Here is a 19,620-nt window from a genome sequence, read left to right as displayed (position 1 = left end):
TTAACTATAACAGCTATCGTCTCCGAATCAATTTTTTGGCATCTGCAAGCCCTTTTTACCATAAAAATGTCGTCAAAACCACAAAAATTGGCCTACGATCCTTATGGTCCTGAAAGGGCTCCGGAGGCTTTATTCCTTCCACCACCAAAGCCTCTGCCGAAATTCCATTCTATCTCGGCTGCAGGAGAGGGGCTGGTCCTGAAGGTTAAGCGAAACTTCGCCTCCCTCATATTTGGCTCAGCAGGTTCGCCCCGAGGTGAGGAAGACACAAAGCCCGTAAGAACTCCCTGTCTCATCAAGGTAGGAGCAGGCTGTCGGGCTGAAACAACCACTCTACCTCTTCTCTTAGGCATCACATGAAGAAATTAGAAGTGAAAAGCAGGAGCAGTTCTAAAGGCATCCTACTACCAAGACGCCATCTTGTCTCTCTCTCAGAACCCAGCATTCCTCACAAGTTATACATTTGTTGATGTTCTTTAAATAAAAATTAGATTTTCGAGCCTGCCCGCTGGCTTTTCCAGGACTCATAAGAATCCAGGGTCTTGGAATCTATCTTTCATTTCTTTACTTCTGGTTGAGTGGGTGGGGCGAGGGTTCAGCTGCAGTAGCAAACCCACTTGTTGTATTGGTTCTCCATGCTGCTACCCAGGTGACCGGGTACCTGTTATGTATCACTTTTTCTAGTTTGTTTTGCTGGGTTTGGGGAGTATTTTCTGATTATAGCTGGAATTTTGGTTTGCTTTGGTTGATTGCCTTTTGTCTTGGTTTACTGGGGAGGGGGGTTGGGGAGAGGGAGGGTTGAAGGGGGGAGGAGAAAACAATGGATGATGAGTTTTGTATTATGTTAATTGTTGTTCTTTCGCTGTTTTCTGTGTTGTCATCAATAAAAATTGTTTCAAATTAAATAAAAATTAGAAAAATCCCCCTACTAAAGGCTTAAAATTTTTATTTGCATAAAATTTTATTTTGCATAAAATTACGTTTCTGTTTTGAGCGGGGAGATGCAGGAACAGAAATTAAGACTGCGGGGAAAGGAATGAAAAATGTGCATCACTGTGAAGACGGTGAGGAGACGGAGATGAATCTTTGTCCCCACATCACTCTCTAATTCAGTGGCACTTAAAGGAGTATTTTCAATATGATGTCTAAATCCAAGTTTAGAAGTTTTGCGGAACATGCACAGGACAACATGCCCATTTTCAAAATTTTTGATGATTTTTTTATTTATCAAATTTTTCATACAATTCTTTTTTTTTTTTTTAGAAAAACTTTTTTTATTATACATATGCAAATATACAAACAATAACTCAAACATGAAACAGACTAGTTGTACATATTACAGTTAATAAGCGGGAAGATAGTATTAATTATTAGCCAATACAACCAGTGTCTCATGTCAACTTTTAAACGTCTATTTTGCTTTTCCAAAAATGGATGTGCTTATGCTCTATCTTTTTGAAACATTTTCGAAAAAACACATCCAAATGAAAAATGCACAAAACAAGTCATTGGAATGAATTTGTTTTAGACTGGCTACACAGACAGGTTACACAGACATCCCAGCAGAGCTTCACATAAAGGGTCTGATGTACACATCTCATCATAACCCCCTTATGGTGTATGGTGAGCCCTCAAAACCCACCCAAAACTTACTGGACCCAACTGTACATCACACCAATAGCCCTTATGCTTGCAGGTAACACCTCACATGTAGAATTTGGATGGAGATTGGAAGGCTCACAGATTCCACCACAAATGTAATGGTTACAGTGGAGTATGAGCCTGAGTCCCCATCTCTATGGTTGACACCACCACCCTCTAGGCTACTCCAGAAACTTGTTTGCTGCTGAACTAGGACTAGCCATAACATCTGAAGCTGTCATATAGGCAGGTATGTACTGTTTCATTCACATCTTTAGGGGTTGGGAGGGGGTCAGTGACCACTGGTGGAGTGTGGGGGCTCATGTTTACATTCCTCCAGTGGTCATCTGGTCACCTTTTTGGGATTTATTCGTTATTAAAACAGGTCTAGTCCCAGATGTCTACTTGTACCTTGGACGTATTCTTAAATGTTTGTTTATGGCAGAAAAATGTCCAAATCCTCCTCTATTGATGGAGCTTGATGCAATATAGCATGGCAGGCACATAGGACAAAGGAAGCCACTGCTGTCACCTTTAGCCCCAAAGTCAAGGTCTCAGACTGTCTTAAGAACATAAGAATTGCCTTACTGGGTTAGACCAATGGTCCATCAAGCCCAGTAGCCAATCCAGGTCACTAGTACCTGGCCAAAACCCAAAGAGTATCAACATTCCCTGCTATCAATCCAGGGAAGCAGTGGCTTCCCCCCATGTCTTTCTCAATAACAGACTATGGACTTTTCCTCCAGGAAATTGTCCAAACTTTTCTTAAAACCAGCTATGCTATCCGCTCTTACCACATCCTCTGGCAACGCGTTCCAGAGCTTAACTATTCTCTGAATTAAAAAATATTTCCTCCTATTAGTTTTAAAAGTATTTCCCTGTAACTTCATTCAATGTCCCCTAGTCTTTGTAATTTTTGATGGAATGAAAAATCAATCTACTTGTACCCATTCTACTCCACTCAGGATTTTGTAGACTTCAATCATATCTCCTCTAAGCTCTCTTTTCCAGGCTGAAGAGCCCTAACCTTTTTAGGGCTCCTTTTACTAAGCTGCGGTAGTGTTTTTAGCGCGCGCTACGGATTAGCACATGCTGGCCCCCACGCTAAGTGCCAAAAACTAACACCAGCTCAATGGTGGCGTTAAACCGCTAGCAACTTAGTAAAGGAGCCCTTAGTCTTTCCTCATACAAAAGGAGTTCCATCCCCTTTATCATCATGGTTGCTCTTCTTTGAACCTTTTCTAGTGCTGCTATATCTTTCTTGAGATAAGGAGACCAGAATTGAATTCAATACTCCAGGTAAGGTCGCACCATGGAGCGATACAGAGGCATTTTAACATTCTTAGTATTACATAGTAACATAGTAGATGACGGCAGATAAAGACCCGAATGGTCCATCCAGTCTGCCCAACCTGATTCAATTTAAATTTTTTTTTTTTTTCTTCTTAGCTATTTCTGGGCGAGAATCCAAAGCTTTACCCGGTACTGTGCTTGGGTTCCAACTGCCGAAATCTCTGTTAAGACTTACTCCAGCCCATCTACACCCTCCCAGCCATTGAAGCCCTCCCCTGCCCATCCTCCTCCAAACGGCCATACACAGACGCAGACCGTACAAGTCTGCCCAGTAACTGGCCTAGTTCAATCTTTAATATTATTTTCTGATTCTAAATCTTCTGTGTTCATCCCTTTTTAAAATAATTCCTAGCATCTTATTTGGTATTTTTGCCGCTGCCGCACAGTGCGGAAGGTTTCATTGTATTGTCTACAATGACACCCAGATCCTTTTCTTGGGCACTGACCCCCAAGGTGGACCCTAGCATCTGGTAACTGTGATTTGGCTTATTCTTCCCAATGTGCATCACTTTGCATTTGTTCACATTAAATTTCATCTCCCACTGGATGCCTAGTCTTCCAATTTCCTAAGGTCTGCCTTCAAATTTTCACAATTTGCTTGTGTTTTAACAACTTTGGACAGTTTAGTGTCATCTGCAGATTTAATCACCTCACTCATTGTTGCAATTTGCAGATCATTTATAAATAAGGTAAATAGCATTGGTCCCAGTACAGAGCCTTGCGGCACTCCACAGTTTACTCTCCTCTTTGAGGACTAAAGCCACCCTGCAGTCTTATGCATCCATTAAAAACACTCCACCTTCACATAGCAGAGAAGTACGTTTGGTAACCTGTGGTACCAATGAATCCACTATAGGCGGGATAAACTGCTTTTGGCAATCAGGAGCCAGCGGATACAACCGTGCCATGGTCCTGGCATTCCAGAGTCTCCCAATGCTCTAATACATAGTATCATTGTAAAATCTGGATGTGAAGGCAAAAAAGTGATCTGAGGCTTAGAGCAGCTCATGACAGAACACTGCGCAGCATAGGTCTATGGGGATTCAAGCTTACATACCTGCAAGAATTCTGTGCTGACCTCTAGCAAAATTGCCAGCCTAAAAAGGCAGCACACTGTCGGGTCCTACACCTGGTTCAGGGTCACCACAGATTCCTGACTGGTGGCCCCTGCCTGAGACCCTGACTCCTCCAAAACTGAAAATTCATTTTGAGGGATCAAAGCCATTGATTCTGACTCTCAGTCATCCCAGTCTTTCTTGAGCTGGATCTCTGGTTCCTGCAGATGAACCTTCAGAGGGGAAACTGCACTCTGTGAGGATTAACCCCCATGCGCAACAACTGGCATGATCCCAGGTGGTATAGATAGACCCCAAAAACTCATATAGGCTTCAAACAGAAGTCTAATAAAATACAAATTTGCAGTGCTGCTATTAGTAATTTGCAATTTTTCTCTAAAATCTAGCATAGTACCGGAAGACTGGAAGGTGGTCAACGTGATGTTAATTTTTTAAAAGGGTTCCAAAAGTTATCTATGAAATTATAGACCAGTGAGTCTGAGATTGGTGCCAGGCAAAATGGTAGAGACTATTATAAAGAACAAAATGACAGAACATACTCATATACATAAGCATTGATTAATGAGAGAAAGCCAACATGGATTAGTCAAGGGAAATATTGTCTCACCATTCTACTGCATTTCTTTGAAGGGGTGAATAAACATGTGGATAAAGATGAACCAGTTGATATTGTATATTTGGATTTTCAAAACACATTTCACATAGTACCTCAAGAAAGATTTCTGAGGAAATTAGAGAGTCAAGGGATAGGAGGAGTATCCTATTATGAATTAAGAACTGGTTTAAAGACAGAACACAGAGTAGGTATAAATGGTCAATATGCTTAATTGAGAAGGGCAAATAGTGGGGTTCCCTAGGGGTCTGTGCTGGGACTGCTGCTACATTTTTAACATATTTATCAATGACCTAGAGATAGGAATAACAAGTGAAATAATTCAATTTGTTGATGACACAAAGTTATTGAAAGTGTTAAATCACAAGAGGATTGTGAAAAATTGCAAGAAGACCTTGTGAGACTGGAAGACTGGACATCAAAATGGCAGATGACATTTAATGTGAGTAAGTTCAAAGTGATACATTTGGGAAAGAAGAACCCAAACTATAGCTACATGATACAGGGTTCCACATTAGGAGTCACTACCCAGGAAAAGGATCTAGGTGTCATTATTGAGGATATGTTGAAACCCTCAGCTCAGTGTGTGGCTGTTAAGAAAGCACAAAGAATGTTAAGAATTATCAGGAAAGGAATGGAAAAGAAAGATGGAAATGTTATAATGCCCTTGTATTGTTCTATGGTAAGGCTGCATTTCAAATATCGTGTGCAATTCTGGTCACTGTCAGTGGCGTAGTAAGAAGAGTGCGTGAGGGACTGCCCGCCTTGGGTACCATCTTGGTGGGGGTGCTGGCATCTATCCTCCTCTCCACCCCTGTTTCTTTCCCCACCTCTGCGTGTGTGCGCCCCTTCCCTTCCCCCTTTAACATTTCTGTTGCAAGCAGCAACCCCAACCTGCTGTTCATGCTAGTGTCGGCTCTTCCTCTAACATCACTTCCTGGACCTGTGCCTAGGAAGTGATGTCAGAGGAAGAGCCAACGCTGCGCAAGCAGGTTGGAGTTGCTGCTTGCGCCAGAAACATTAAAGAGGGAAGGGGCATGTGCACGCAGCAGGAGGGGACAGGAAAGGAACAGATGGGGGTGGGTAGGCAGAGAAGAGGGCGGAGGAGGGGCGCCACCACCCCAGGAGCCTCTCACCTTCGTTACGCTACTGGTTGCTGTATCTCAAAAATATATAGTGGAATTAGAAAATGTACAGTGAAGGGCAACGAAAATGATAAAAGGAATGGAACAACTTCCCTTTGAGGAAAGGCAAAAGCAGCTAGGGCTCTTCAACTTGGAGAAGAGACAGCTCAGAGGTGATATGATAAAAGTCTATAAAATAATAACTAGAGTGAAAAGGGTAGATATGAATCACTTGTTTACTCTTTCCAAAAATGCTAAGACTAGGTGGCAAGTGATGAAACTACTAAGTAGTAGATTTAAAACAAACCCGAGAAAATATTTCTTTACATGTGTAATTAAAGTCTGGAATCCATTGCCGGAGAATGTGGTGAAATCAATTAGCTTAGCAGAGTTTAAAACAAAAGTTTGTATAATTTCCTAAAAGAAAAGTCCTTAGGCTATTATTGAAATGACTTGGGGAAATCCACTGCTTATTCCTAGGAAAAGCAGCATAAAATCTTTTTTACTATTTGAGATCTAGCTAGGTACTTCGGACCTGGGTTAACCACTGTTGGAAACAGGATGCTGGGCTTGATAGAGCTTCAATCTGTACCTGTATGGCAAGTCTTATGTTCTTATGAGCTACAGCACAGCCCAGTGATACAGGAGGTAGAGCTGAAAAATGTAGATGATGTCTTCTACACGCGATTTGAGGTGAATAACCCACTGGTTCAAGACTCGTATTCTTTTTGTACTAAAACAGCTATTTCTACATTGCTACTTTGACAGCCATGTTGTTATCCTGCCCTAGGCTCACTCCAAAACACTTCCTTTTTCTGGATATACTGTATAACTTTGGCTATATTACAAAGAAAGTGGCCAAAGCTATATGCAGAATAACCAACATTTTTTTTTTTTTTTTAACAACAAATGACTGATGTGCTCTTCCATATCAATATCTATATACCGGTATACCTCGGAATTGTAATGTTTAGGAAAAGCATGTTTCAATTTTACCAAAGACCTTACCTAGCAGCGAGGAAGTGCTCAGAGAATATAGAACAGATTATAAAATACTTATGTATGTATTCCACACAACCAACAAAATACAAGTTAGGCCTGGTTAAACAATCTGAGAGTAAGTTAATGCCTTGCTATCCTATTGAGAATGTCTTTCTGGTATTGGTACTCCAACAATAACCAGCTGTTATTTTGGGGGGAAAGTTTCAGGAAAAACCTAACTTGTGATGAACTGTACCACTCAGTTTACTCACCTAAATTTACCTGATCAGCATTCAAAATAATCATTAATTGGCCAAGACATAAGCCTACCTTGGAATACTGCCAAAGCTGCCTTTTTTAACAGGCTAAATTTGTGTACCATTTGAAATTAGAGAACTGGAATCTAGCCAATCAATAAGGAATTCTGAAAAACAAAACTTTGGTAATTCCCAAATAGGTCTATATTCAAAACCCAACTAAGTGGGTAAGTTAAGCAAACAGCTTTATCTGGTTAAATTTATCCAGAAGAATATATGGAGTGGGGCAGTTGCCCAATGGTTAGAGCTGCAAGGTAAGAACCAAGGAAGTCTGTTTCAAATCCTACTACAGTTCTGTTTGATCTTGGGCAAGTTTCTTAACCTTCCATTGTCTCAAATACAGACTGTAATCCTTCCTGGGACAGAGATACATAGGATACCTAAATGTGCACAACTGTTTTTTACCTTTAAGGCTTGCAGGTAGCATGTAAGAAAGTAAATAAAATCTGCTGCTGGATATATTCAAATAAAGTTATCCAACTAACTTTAGGATAGCAAGTTTTCTGACCAGATTTATCCAGCTAACTTTAGCCTGTCAGGAATAAGTACCAACACTGCGCTACTAAAGTTTAACAGAACCCTATGAAGGCCTCCAATGCTGCCTCTTTTTATCCAGCCAAATTTTATTCAGGCAACAATTTTCTTGGACAAAACCACAGAGTGGAGTGGGTATTGGGAGAATTTCAAATGTTGGGTTTTGCTTGGCTAATTTCACATGTCAGTCACAAAGTTAGCTAGCTAACACTTTTGAAAATCCGCTCCATTGAATTTAAGGATAGCCAGAAATTCCAAAGTCTATCTACTCTGCCGAGTTTATCTCCTGGCAGGGGTGGACTGACCATACAGGCAATCAGGCAGTGCTCAAAGATCCAGAGCATTTGGGGAACCCTGTGCTTCCTGCCAGTTATCAGCCACCTAGTTCAAGATTTGTGCAGATGAGGACAGAGCTTGAAGGGATGGGGCAGAGACAGATCTCGTGGGGATGGAGATAGATTCCGCAGGGACGGGGACAAATTTGTCCCCATGTCATTCTCTAACTACTCTCAACTTGACCCACTTCCTTCCAAAGTAACTTCCTACTTCAGCAAGGGCAGGATGCAGCACAGAGCAGATTGCAAGCTGGGCAGCAGATAGCTGGTGGGAAGTTCTGCCACTGCCATTCTGCTAAATAAAACATGTATTGGGGGCAGCAGCCCAAGAGCCTTATTACCAGGAGGGTGGCCCAGGAACCTTATGCCCGCGGGACCCAGGAACCTTATGTTTGGGGGACCAGATCTTCGTCAGTCTACCCCTGCATCCTGCTACATTATCATTGGCCTCAGTTGGTCTTTGTCTTTCCCTTCACAATTAGAATAACATAGGAATATAACAATTGCTATACTGGGTGATGCTTATTGAATTCTATTACTGTTTATGTCTCCAACTCCTCCTCAAGAAAGTCATTTAATGCATCTACCACTCTTTCTGTGAATAAATATTTTCAGAAGTTATTCCTTCTGAGTCTGCCCCCTCAAAACTTTGTACTCTGGTCTTTTGTTTTAGAACTTCCTCCTCAGTGAAGAAAAAAGGTTTGGTCCTTATGAAGATTATATACATAATGATGTTACTAAAATAAAGAGAAGAAAAAGAGTTAAAATGTGCTGAATTATACATACATTCCAAGATGCTAGTATTTATTTCTACAGCACTATGAGATATATGCAGCACTGTATTCAAACATGTAAGAGACTGTAAGCTCTGTCAAGCAGCGATTACCTATTCAAGTCAAACAGGACAAATAAGGCACTAGGGAGTTTCATTTATTTTGAAAATTATTACAACTGTATGGGTATTGAAGGGGTTAATAAGGGGTTAAGAGTGAAAAGCAGCCTCAAAAAGGGTAGTCGCTAGAATAGACATTTTTAATTGAGCTAAAAGACTTTATAGAGAAGCAGCTTGTCTTTTAACTTAGCAGTGGATGTTTAATTTAGAGGAAGTTGGAATGAGGTCACCAAGCCCAGTAAAATCTTAATGCTGGAGTGGTGGGTTTTCATTCCATTTTCTCCTTTTATGGGAGTCTTTGAACATCTGTAAATGATCAGAGACAGATGCTTTTCTTGCAACAAAGCAGCTCTGCCAAATAATTTTGACTCCTCTATAAACAGCTTAAAAGAGCTGCTAAATGGTCATAGCTCCTCCTTGTGGTCCAGAGAGAATAGGTTTCCTCTGTAGTGTTTTAGCTGACAGCAGCATAGGCTGAGATGAGGAAAAAGTTGGAGATGTGCTTACATGAGATTTTGAAATGATTCGTCCTTTGTCCCCAGTCCTGAGGGCACCAAGGGCATCACAGAGGGGATGGAGAGGAGAAGGACAGAGGCAAGAGGGAGGAAACAAGCTGGGTGACCATAGATGTGCCTTTTGGTGGTAGTGTGCTGGGAGGGAGAGGGGAGGAGTAGGGGTTGGGTGGGTAGAGAGGGAGGTATGCTGGGGGATGGGATGAAGGTAATGCTGGGAGCCACAGTGAGGGGTGGTGGTGTGCACAAATAAATTAAGATATTCACATTTATATGAAGTTGGTCTGTGTATGAGTCTTTCTGTGGCTCAGACCCCCAGCTGGTATATACTCTGATCAGCTCTGCTGTGGGGGGATGGAGGGGGCTTCTTATCATCTGGGTCTGGTGGCTGCTGTTGTGGTTGCTATGGGTCATCTGGAAGGGTCTGTCTTCTTTGCTAGGTAAGAATATGCAGCATGCAGTAGGCCATAAATATTTTGGAGACCTTTTCAAGGCTGTAGAGGAGCTCTCACCCTCCCAAAATGTCCAGACATCAGAATCAGTTTTTTGAGCTGACCATAGATGCATTTGATGATAGCACAGATGATTTTGTACCTCTTGTTGTAGTCCTCCTCTGCTTCATTTTGGGGGTGGACAATGGGGGTCATGAGCCAGGCTTATTAAGGATAGTCTCTGTCAATTGTGTGGGTGTGGGTAATTAGAATGAGAGATATGGGTGTATTGGTTGGTATGCTGACCTTGTGACAGTGGGATGCCAGGTGTGAATTGTGAGACAATCTTGAGGGAAGGAGTGCACTGGAAGATAGTAGGAGGGCATTGAGTATGAGGTTTGGGTATTCCTGCTTACCTAGGAGTCAGCCACTGGTAATATCCCTCAATTGAATCATTTGGTAGATGCCCAAATACTGGAAAATGTAAGCATCATGGGTCGAGCCTGGGTGATGGGCACATATGGCCACAATTTTCTCCTGGGTGTCACATGCAAACTGCATGTTCCTGGAATGGAAGGATTTTCTATTGTGGTAGATGGCCTTTTCTGCCTAAGATGGGGAGGGGTCTGAATGGGAAAGTGTGTACAGTACATGATGCCTGTGACAGAGGGGAAGCACTATATTTGAAGCTGGTGACTAACTGAAGCTGCTCTCCTAACAATGCAGTTGCTAAATTTGGGCATCTATTAGATCCAGAGAACCAGCACGCTATTCAATAAGAAATATTAACTATTAAATTATGGTTTGTGATCCATGTCGAGATCATCTGAAGTGCCTTTTGAAAGTCTGTCAAATCTAGAGTCAAGGGAGAAATTGTTAAAATTAGAATATCATCCACGTAGCAATAGGGCATGAAATGTCTAAGATCTTTGCAAGATTTTAGACATACATCTCCACATTTTAAAATGGCACATTGGGCCACCACTAGAGAAAGGGCATTTTTTTAGTTAGCATCAAATGCTTGGAATGCATTACCCAAGGAACTGAGAGCAGAAGTTAAACCTTAAGAATGTTAACAAGTTATAGGAGTTTGGACGGATTTTTGATTGAATGTCTACCTTTCTGAATGTGGTTAGTTATTTCCTATTATTTTAATGGAGCTCCTTTACTTCTTTTAAACTTGTTGATTTTTGGAAACTGTAAACCACCCTGATCCAATAAGGCAGGGTGGTGAATCAAGGTTTTAAATAAAACATAAAACATATATTTCATAGAATTGCGCCATGTTCTGGAGGGCCTGAAGGTGGTGGAGAAGGTAATGTAGTCTGAGGTGTGGATGAGGAAGGCTTGGAGGGAAGAATGACCTTGTGGTTAGAGCCATAGCCTCAGCACCCTGAGGTTGTGGGTTCAAACCCAGCACTGCTCATTGTGACCCTGGGTGAGTTACTTAATCCTCCGTACATTAGGTAGATTATGAACCTTGTGGTACACAGCCTATGCCTGCTAGGTGTGTCCCTAGTGCAGAGCCCAGTTTAAAGGCCAACCCTTCCCCCAGTGTTACAGATAAACCTTTTTTTGATTCTCCTGATGCTATTTCTCCCTTGCTCTCTAGAGGGAGTCAGAGAGCACGAGTGCAGAGCGCTCATCCCCCTCTCAGGCCCAGGGTTGCTGATAGGAAATACTTCCCACCTGAGGGTTGGGGGCGGGGCTGCAAACTAGTTGCCCAGAGAGGAAAGCTCCTGGGAAGTCAGTTAAAAGGAGGAGAGGCACAGGACAAGCAGGAGAGCTCAGGGCTGGGAGATACTGATGGCAGTTCTCCACTGGAATCTATGGAGCTGATGGAAGCCGGAGAAGAATCTTCTTTGAAGGAGAATGAAGAACCTCAGGCCAAGGAAATTGACCCGGATTCATCTGCTGCTCCAGTGAGTGAGATTCTGCCAATGGAAGTTTGCTTCATGGAAGGCAAGCCGCTCGGGGAATAAAAGTGAGTAGCTGTGACCTTATTGTATGAAGGACTTCCAAAGCTATGTTATGCCTTGTAGGAGCTTTAGAAACCAAGAGCTCCAGAAGATATGAAAGACTTTTGTGAAAGGTTTTTTTATGTGTTTCTCTTACATGAGAAAGGACTGTTACCAGCCCAGGTAGTGGGGGGTTCGCCTCACATATTTTGTGGTGGGATAGTGGGCCTGTTTGGCAGTTTATCACCACGTGAAGCGCACTACCTGCCCAGTATTCTAGCAGCTGGGTAAGTCACAGCCGTAGCTCTGACTAGTGCTGTGGTAGTCAATTCAAAGACTGTTTGTATTTTAAATATTTTGTTTTTCATTGCTGAGAAATGAGTAGGGACTGAAGCCAATAGCCTGAATCTTAGAAAAATACTTGAACTGGGACATTTCCACTTTTTGGACAGTTTGCTGTTTTGTGTTTTATTCTTTTTACTGTTTTGGGACTATTTGCTAATCGCAGAAATATCCTGACAAGGTTTATATTTACGGTACTACCAGTGCAAGAATAAATCCTGTGTTTGATTTAAGTAACTACCCTTACCTGTTGTGGCAGTATTTTTCTTCCGCTATTATTTTCCTTGTGCAGCTCACCGCGGCTCACAAGAGCACAACTCCCGTGTCCCAGCCGCTCAGGGCTCATTGTCCTGAGCTGGTTGGTGACAGCCTGCTGGAACACACAGAGGAAAATGCTTGAGTACCCGAATGTAAAACTGCATAGACAACCTCCATTGATAGGTAGTATAAATAATAATAATAAACTTAAATTTGAAAGGCAGTTGAAGATGTTGGGTTTGGGCGAGGCTTGCATTGACTGCTAGCATGGACTGAAATGTGCCAGTGGCCAAAGGAAGGTGGTGACCTTCAGGTGCATTGAGATAGGATATTTCCTACAGGTCTGGGGCTGGAGGAGGGATTGTAGCTGCTCACAGAGATGCTGTGGCTGCCCTGTCAAAGCAGTACCGTATTTTCGCGGATATAACGCGCACCCGTGTAAAACGCGCACACGGGTATAGCGCGTAGAAACCACACTTGTATGTACGGAAACTTTTGTATACAGCGCTCATGGGTATACCGCGCATGCTGCCCGACTCTCCTCTGGCCACCCCGACTCTCCTTTCGCCCTCCCCGACTCTCCTCTGGTTGCCCCGACTCACCGTTCACCCGCCCTGACTTTCCGTGCACTGCCCCGCCTCTCCGTGCGCTGTCCCGACCCGGAGTTTTCTCAGCAGAATTTCCCAGACCACCTCTTCCTCTCAACACATTGACACGCTAGTGGGTTTATTTTATAGCTTTTTCACTCCCTTCGGTCTGCCTGTCCCCCCTTGAAGTCCTGTCCCCCCTTGAAGGTCTGCCTGTCCCCCTTGAAGGTCTGCCTGTCCCCCTTGAAGGTCTGCCTGTCCCCCTTGAAGTCCTGTCCCCCCTTGAAGGTCTGCCTGTCCCCCTTGAAGGTCTGCCTGTCCCCCTTGAAGGTCTGCCTGTCCCCCCTTGAAGTCCTGTCCCCCCTTGAAGGTCTGTCCCCATCCTGAAAGCCTGATGCCCCCCCTTGACGTCCGATTCTTCTCCCCCCTCGGCAGGACCACTCGCACCCCCACCCCGAAGGACCGCCGACTCCCCGACAATATCGGGCCAGGAGGGAGCCCAAATCCTCCTGGCCACGGCGACCCCCTAACCCCACCCCACACTACATTACGGGCAGGAGGGATCCCAGGCCCTCCTGCCCTCGACGCAAACCCCCCTCCCCCCCAACGACCGCCCCCCCCAAGAACCTCCGACCACCCCCCCAGCCGACCCGCGATCCCCCTGGCGACCCCCACGACTCCCCCACCCCCCTTCCCCGTACCTTTGGTAGTTGGCCGGACAGACGGGAGCCAAACCCACCTGTCCGGCAGGCAGCCAACGAAGGAATGAGGCCGGATTGGCCCATCCATCCTAAAGCTCCGCCTACTGGTGGGGCCTAAGGCGCGTGGGCCAATCAGAATAGGCCCTGGAGCCTTAGGTCCCACCTGGGGGCGTGGCCTGAGGCACATGGTCGGGTTGGGCCCATGTGCCTCAGGCCGCGCCCCCAGGTGGGACCTAAGGCTCCAGGGCCTATTCTGATTGGCCCACGCGCCTTAGGCCCCACCAGTAGGCGGAGCTTTAGGATGGATGGGCCAATCCGGCCTCATTCCTTCGTTGGCTGCCTGCCGGACAGGCGGGTTTGGCTCCCGTCTGTCCGGCCAACTACCAAAGGTACGGGGAAGGGGGGTGGGGGGGTCGTGGGGGTCGCTAGGGGGATCGTGGGTCGGCTGGGGGGGCGGTCGGAGGTTCTTGGGGGGGGGGTCGTTGGGGGGAGGGGGGTTTGCATCGAGGGCAGGAGGGCCTAGGATCCCTCCTGCCCGTAATGTAGTGCGAGGTGGGGGTAGGGGGTCGCCGTGGCCAGGAGGGTTTGGGCTCCCTCCTGGCCCGATATTGTCGGGGAGTCAGCGGTCCTTCGGGGTGGGGGTGCGAGCGTCCTTCCGGATGAAGAATCGGGCATCGGGCGGGGTGTGAAATATGTAAAAAAAATTTTGTATACCGCGCTCAGGCATATAACGCGCGAAGGGTATGCGCGGTACGTAAAAACGCGTATAACGCGCGCGTTATATCCGCGAAAATACGGTACCTAGTGAGTCATTTAAGGTCAGTGTAAGTTTACCATATTTCTGAAAATAAAAAAGAGTTCACATAGCCATGCCCCCCTCCTGCTCCAGCCATGCCCCTCACACAAACAGCTGCACAGCCTTCTTTCCTCTCCCCCTCCCCAACCCCCGTACAATGGGTACCTTGTGGCAGTGGGGATCACCCATGGTTGGGAGCTGCAGCAATTGCAGTCCCACCACAGGTACTGGTGTTGTAGGGGCAGGAACTCCTGTTGCAAGCTATTGGAGGCTCATTTGGCACTGGCTGGAGGTGGCAGGAAAGACCCCAGCTCTGCCTGAATTCGGGACCACGTGTGGAGGACCTCCAGTGTCTCACAACAGGAGCTTTTGCCCCCAGACTACCAGTACTCTTGGAGGGACTGCAATTGATGCAGCTGCCCCGCCACCCGGTGGGTGACCTTCGCTGCCTCCTCTATCCTCCTGGGACCCTGTAAAGGTAAAATATAAGGCTGGACTCAAAGAGAGTCCAAAACCCGGACAAACTGCCAGGTTTTAGAAAAAACATCCAGACACCTGGACAGTCCTCTAAAGAGAGGGCATATCCAGGTAAATCCAGATATATGGTAACCCTAGGGTCAGTGAGATCCAGGAAGCAGGTGTGGGGCCTGAAAAATACACACAAGACAAGGATACATTAATAAAGTATGGTTGTGAGAATTGAATAAAATATTGATAAAAAATGTCAACTAATACAGAAAGTAATAACACATAATTCCAGTAGAGGGAATTTGTTTAACACTGTGTGAATATAGAAGCAAGAATTATTGCTGAATCAGAAGTAGGGAGGGCGCATTCCTGGGACGGTACTCGATACTGTACAGTCCAGGAAAGTACATATGGCTCAGCAAAACTAACCATAAGGGCTATTGTTTAAAAGACTAGCCTGAGGATGTCATGTGAAGGGAGGAATATCTCCTGAGGCCCCCCAACACTAGTGCATTCATATCCTACCACCATCACAAGTGCGACACACTGTCCCCAGAAACATCACAGTGCACACCTACACCTACTGCACCTAGTGAATCCTTCCCCTGCTACAGAGCACCACCTGGCAATCACTCTCTCACCACTGGCGCACATAGCTTCAGCATATTTCACTCAGTCTCTCCATACCAGCACACAGTCTTCCATATCCATAGCACTCAACACTCACTCTCTCACTCTTATCATACAGTTCTGGTGTAGGTGAAGAATCAGGAAAGTAGGAGTCAGAGAGGGCAAGATAGGATATGTGAGGGCACAAAGATAACTCTCTAATAATTCTTCCAATCACTCATGTCCAGTTTTCCACTCTCCAACTCAACCAAATCTCTAATAGGTCTAAAGACAGGTTTGTCTTTACCCTGGATGCTTTTAAAGGCAACTCCAAACATTTTTCTTCCCACCCAACCAAATCATTTTGCTATCCATTATGGCAGGAAAACATTCATTGTTTAATGCCACCCATGTTAATATTCTCAATAGAAAAGGGTAAATAGTGGAGATCTGAGCTGGGACCACTACTTTTTAAGTTATTTATCAATGATCTAGAGATGGGAATAACCAGTGAGACAATTAAATTTACTGATGACACAAAGTTGTTAAATTGTAAGAGGATTGTGAAAAACTGCAAGAGGGCCTTGCAAGACTGGGCATCAAAATGGCAGATGAAGTTTAATGTGAGCAAGTACAAAATGGTGCATGTGAGAAAGAGGAACCCAAGTTCCATATTAGGAGTCACCATCCAGGAAAAGGATCTAGGTGTCATCAATGAAAAAGTAAAATCCTCAGATCAGTGTGCAGTAGCAGCTAAGAAAGCAAACAGAATGTTAGGAATTATCAGGAAAGGAACAGAAAATAAAGATGAGAATGTTATAATGCCCTTGTATCGCCCCATGCTATGGCCACACCTCAAATATTGTGTACAACTCTGTTTGTCACATCTCAAAAAAGATATAGTGGAATTAGAAATCGTACAGAAAAGAGCAACAAAAATGATAAAAGGGATGGGATGGCTTTCCTAGGTGGAGAAGAGACTGCTCAGGGGAGATTTGATAAAGGTCTATAAAATATTGAGTGCAGTGGAACGAATAGATGTTGTTAGAAATGAACCAACAGTACAAAAAGAACTCCAGAAAGTATTTGGTAAAGTAAACATTTATTTTCTTCCTGGTCAGAAAGGGTGTCCGATTTGCATCCAAAGAATGATAAAGTAGGCACACTTAGTTCAATACATTCATTAGTTTTATAGTTAGTGCAAACATTTTAAGTCCTTCCTGCCTGCCTGCGCATTGGATGGAGCGCTGGCAGTTCTCAATCTATCAAATACTTTCTTCACTTCTCCTGGCCTCTCTGCCCCTAATTATGTTTCCCATTACTCTTATTCTCCAGACCTCTAACCCTATTTACAATTGCCCATATTTGGGCCATTACTCCTCCCCTCACATCCTCGGGCTAGTCTTTTAAATAATAGCCCTTATGAACAATAGCCCATAGAGAGGAGGACCCATGCCCATAAGCCCCTGTAATCACTTAAACATGTGCACTCCCCTATATACCCCCAAAACCCTTTTGTACTGGCTTAGAAGTGGCTCCTGCAGCCATAAGGGCCATTGGGGTGGTAGATAAATGGGTCTAGGGGAGTGGTTTGGGGGGGCTCATCGTAACCTATAAGGGAGCTGTAGGGAGGAGAAGCCATGGCACCCTTTTTGTGAAGTTCACAGCAGTGCCCTGTAAGAAGGGAACCAACAGATGGAGGACAGAATCCACCAGACACCAGGGGACAGGAACCAATATATGGAGGACAGAATCCACCAGACACCAGGGGAGAAGGACCTTGCGGAGGAAACGAGCAGGCAGAGGAGGCGGAGACCCATCAGAATCCGGAGGATGGATTAGCGGACCGCGTCACTGATACAGACCTGAGACCAAAGAGGAAGCTGAAGAAGGGGAAATCTGCAAGTAGTGGGAGACTCAATCCTGAGAGAAGTGGACAGTCACAAAGCAGGAGGGAGAGAAGACCGACTAGTCACATGTCTCCCAGGGGCGAGGACGAAGGACATCACCGACAGGACTACACTAACTGAGCAGTTCAAGATCCTGGGGAGGAAACTGAAGCTGAGGACAAGGAAGATAGCCTTCTCAGAGATCCTGCCAGTACCAAGGGCAGGTGCAAGGAGGCAGACCGAGCTGCAAGCAATAAACGGTTGGCTGAGGAAATGGTGCAAAGAGGAAGGTTTCCACTTTGTACGGAACTGGACAACTTTTTTGGGGAAAAACAAGCTCTACAGGAAGGACGGACTGCACCTGAGCACGGCTGGAATGAGGATGCTGGCACACAACGTCCAGAACGGCATAGACATGGCTTTAAACTGAGGAGAAGGGGAAAGCCGATAGTCGATCTGACATCGACACATCGGACAAGAGTATCAAACAAGGATACTGAGCCGGGAACATGTAAAAGAGGGCTCGAGACTGGTGGGAATTTTTGGAAAAAGGACCCAAAGATGCATTACTGGGGCCCAAGGAACAAACGAAACTAAAGAGCAGGAAAAAGAGAGAACAGCAGGAGCCAGAGGGACATCGAAAAATGGGGAAGCAGGCTGAGGACGAGATAGACACACCACAGGAGGAGGATGAGGACGAAACAGACATACCACAGGAGGAGGATGAACGAAACGAGGCTCGGGGACTGGCAGCCCAAGAGGGGGTCGGCAGGAGCACCAAACCACGAGGAAAACCAACAGGGAAGATAAACAACCGGGACTTAAATTGCCTATACACTAATGCAAGGAGCCTAAGAACCAAAATGGGAGAGCTAGAAGTCATAGCCAGTAAGGAGGACCTAGACATAATTGGAGTCACAGAAACATAGTGGTCCAAGGACAACAATTGGGATGTGGTCATACCAGGGTACAAGCTCTATAGGAGAGACAGGACATACAAGAAGGGTGGAGGAATAGCGCTATATATAAAGGACTCCATTTCTTCAACCAGGATGGAAACAACAGTAAGGGCGGACGGCTTGGAATCACTATGGGTTAAGCTACCAGGAGGAAATGGAGCAGACATAAAATTGGGACAAACAGAAGCAAATGACCAGGACCTGGAGGCTGAATTGAGGCAGGTATGCAAAAACGGAAGTGTGGTGGTGATGGGGGATTTCAACTACCCTGGAATAGACTGGAGTATTGGACACTCAAACTGCACGAGGGAAACAAAATTCCTGGAGGCTATGAAGGACTGTTTCATGGAACAACTGGTCACGGAACCAACACGAGGAGATGCCACTCTCGACCTAATCCTCAACGGGCTAGGGGGACCCGCAAAGGAGGTGGTAGTACTAGCGCCACTAGGAAACAGCGATCACAACATGACCCAGTGCAAGCTAGCAATAGGAACATCAAAGGTGAAAAGAACCACAACGACAGCACTCAATTTTAGAAAAGGGAATTATGAGGCCATGAGGAAAATGGTGGGAAAGAAACTCAGCAGCAGCTCAGGGAAGATGGAAATCGTAGAAAAAGCCTGGTCCCTACTCAAGGACACGGTGCACAAAGCACAGAACCTGTACGTCCCCAGGTTTAGGAAAGGGTGCAAAAAGAATCGAACAAAAAACCCGGTGTGGATAACAAATGCAGTGAAAAAGGCGATAAGGGATAAGAAAACATCGTTCAGAAAATGGAAAAAGGACCAAACCAAGGACAACCAGAAGGAGCACAAAAGACACCAAAAGGAATGTCACCGAGTGATTAGGAAAGCAAAAAGAGAATATGAAGAGAGACTGGCAGGGGAAGCAAGAAACTTCAAACCATTCTTCAGGTACGTGAAGGGGAAGCAACCGACCAGGGAGTAAGTGGAACCATTGGATGATGGAGACAAGAAGGGAGTGGTAAAGGAGGAAAAAGAGATAGCTGACAGGTTAAACAAGTTCTTCTCGTCAGTCTTCACGAGAGAGGACACATCCAATATTCCAGAACCCGAGGAGATCATAAGTGGGGATCAGGATGAAAAGCTGGTCCAACTAGAGGTAAGCCCAGAGGATGTCCTCCGACAGATAGACAGACTGAAGAGCGACAAATCACAAGGTCCGGATGGCATCCACGAAAGGGTACTAAAAGAACAGAGAAACGAAATAGCGGATACACT

The sequence above is a fragment of the Geotrypetes seraphini genome, chromosome 5 (assembly GCF_902459505.1).
Source record: "Geotrypetes seraphini chromosome 5, aGeoSer1.1, whole genome shotgun sequence".
In the NCBI taxonomy this organism is placed as follows: domain Eukaryota; kingdom Metazoa; phylum Chordata; class Amphibia; order Gymnophiona; family Dermophiidae; genus Geotrypetes; species Geotrypetes seraphini.
Note: the sequence above shows the minus strand (reverse complement) of the source record.